This window comes from Myotis davidii, unplaced genomic scaffold (genome assembly GCF_000327345.1).
Source record: "Myotis davidii unplaced genomic scaffold, ASM32734v1 scaffold960, whole genome shotgun sequence".
NCBI lineage: Eukaryota > Metazoa > Chordata > Mammalia > Chiroptera > Vespertilionidae > Myotis > Myotis davidii.
Window position 1 is genome coordinate 1,024,807 of NW_006293003.1, and position 2,766 is coordinate 1,027,572.

The window sequence follows — 2,766 nt, forward strand, 5'->3', positions numbered from 1 at the left end:
TATTCCTAGGTATCTTAATTTTTTTGGTGCGATGGTAAATGGGATTGCTTTTTTAGTTTCACTTTCTGTAAGTTCACTATTGGTGTAAAGAAATGTCATAGCTTTCTTGGTATTTTGTATCTTGTTACATAGCTGAATTCATTTATTAAGTCTAATAATTTTTTGATGGAGTCTTTAGGGGTATTTTATGTACAAATAATGACAGTTTTATGTCTTCTTTTCCAATTTGGATATCTCTTATTTCTTCTTCTTGTCTAATTGCTATGGCTAGCACTTCTAGTACTATGTTGAACAGGAGTGGTGAAAGTGGGCATGCCTGTCTCATTCCTGTTCTTAGGTAAAATGGTTTTAGTTTTTGCCCATTGAGTATGATGTTGGCTGTAGTTTTTTCATATAAGGCTTTTATTATGATGAGGTGTGATCCCTTTATTCCCACTTTGCTGAAGGTTTTTATCAAGAAAGGGTGTTGGATTTTCTCACATGCTTTTTCTGCATTGTAGTTGATTTCTAATATTATACCATTGTGGGCTGAGAAGATGCTTGATATGATTTTAATATTCTTGAATTTGGAGAGATTTTGCCTGTGACTTAATATGTGGTCTATCTCTGAAAATGTTCCATGTGCACTTGAGAAGAATATATATTCTGTAGCTTTGGGGTTAAATGTTCTGAAGATGTCAGTTAAGTCCATCTGACCTAGTGAATCATTTAGGATTGTTGTTTTTTTGCTGAATTTTTGCTAGAGCACTGATCACCAATCTTTCGGACCTCACAGACCACCCGTGATCCGTGGACTACCAGTTGGCAACTGCTGGTCTAGAGGATTTATCCAGTGATGTCAGTAGGTATTAAAGTCCCCTACTATGATCATATTGCTGTTGACCTCTCCCTTGGTACCTTCTAGAAGTGTGGTTTTTTATGTATTTGGGTGCTCCTGCATTGGGTGCATATCTGTTTATCAGGGTTATATCATCTTGTAGTATTGATCCCCTTAGTATTATGAAGTGGCCTTCCTTCATTTTTTATTCATTCAGCCACTCTATGTCTTTTGGTTGGAGCATTTAGTCCGTTTACGTTTAAAGTTATTATTGAAAGATACTTTTTTGTAGCCATTTCTTTTTGTGTATGGCTGTTTTTTTTATGCCCTTTTTATTTCTTTTTTTACACCAGTCCCTTTAGCATTTCTTACATTGCTGGCTTGGTGGTGATAAACTCCCTTACCCTTTTTTGTCTGTGAAGCTCCTTATTTCCCCTTCAATTCTGAATGATAGCCTTGCTGGATAGGTATTCTTGGATTCAGTCCCTTGTTTTGCATCATTTGGGCCTTCTCAGCCTTCATAACCATGAGATCCATCTGCTACATATACACATAGTTGAGGTGAGAACTCAAAAACAAGAACTCCAAAAAAAAGAACCCCCAGAAAACAATAACTTCACTCCAGGAAGACAAATAACCCAATTAAAAAATGAGCAAAGAGGTGTTTTATTTTTCTGGAAGAAAGAGAATTCAGAATAAGGGTCATACGGTTCATAAACCAGATGAGAAAATCAACCTATGTAAGAATCAGGAGGAAATAAAGAGTGATATAGATACAATAAAAAAAACCCACTATGGAAGCTTTCAACAGTAGACTAGGAGAAGCAGAGGACTGAATTAACGAATTAGAAGACAGGGGAACAAAACACACCCAATCTGAACTGCAATTGGAGAAAAAAATCAAAAGACAGGAGGAGAGCCTGAGGGAGCTTTGGGACAACATGAATCGAAGCAACATACGTATAATAGGGGTGCCAGAAGGACAAGAAGAAGAGCAAGGGCTAGAAAACATATTCAAAGAAACAATGTCAGAAAACTTCCCTGATTTGAGAACAGCATTATTTAAATAAACAGAAGTAGATGCAAGATCCCACTGTGAGGGGCAAAGAATCTCCCCCTCCATTTGTCTATCATAGAAGGCCCACAGTTTTGTCATTGACTGAGTGTAGCTGTAACTTATTGTTAGGAAAAGTTTATCTCACAGATAAGCACACTGCCATTCCTAAAGACCTGAAATTTGACTATATTGTAGATTTGAGCCAAACTACAAAAGAAAACTAGCCTGATAGGTCCTAAGCATTTAGTGTAATTCCTTTTCTGCCAAGAAGGCTTATGGCTTTCATTATTACTCATTTGATCATTGTGGGGTCCATCTGCATTTTAAATGAATCATTATCTCATCATTCTGTCCTTTTCTAACCAGGCACCTGGAGCTGCTACTAGCTCTTGGTGCCTGAGGGGGGAAATCCTTTCCTTAGTCTAATACACCATCTTCTTCCTCTCCTACCAGCAAACATCCCTCTTTGGTCACTCAGTAAACAATTTCCACTGTTAATGTGATACATGAAGGAGCCATTCAGGAAGTCCTTACACAGACATCTCATTGATGATTTTCAGCTCACCTCAAAGCCAGCAGAAAACTTCTTCTTCTTCTTTCCTTTCTTTGTTTTCAACTCCAAGTGACCTAGTTTATTTCACAGTTCACCTCCAAAAGAGGCATGAGGGAGTTTGGAATATGCTCAGCAAGTGGACAAGTGGACAAGTGGACACAAACAGAACAACAACAGTAAGCACAAAGTTGCAAGGTCTGTATTTTTTCTTACTTTCTTCTGAGTTGACATGACTGGCCAGTTTCCAAGCAGAAAAAGCCACACATTATTTCATTATTTATCCTTAACATGACTAAAACAAGAAGACATTTATTCCAACTTTTGCAGCTTATTTCCCCC

At 37.5% G+C, this 2,766-nt stretch overlaps 1 long non-coding RNA gene across 5 annotated transcripts in view; it reads right to left on the bottom strand.

Moving 5' to 3' along the window:
- LOC107183535 overlaps positions 1–2,766 on the bottom strand; it is an 86,011-nt gene that overhangs the window by 68,056 nt on the left and 15,189 nt on the right. For 4 of the 5 annotated variants that reach the window (XR_001514323.1, XR_001514327.1, XR_001514321.1 and 1 more), the window contains exon 1: positions 2,440–2,594. The exons of the other annotated variant lie outside the window; for it this stretch is intronic. This is a non-coding gene — a long non-coding RNA (uncharacterized LOC107183535). Of the gene's footprint in view, positions 1–2,439; positions 2,595–2,766 lie in introns of those variants that run through there. 5 annotated transcript variants of the gene reach the window in all.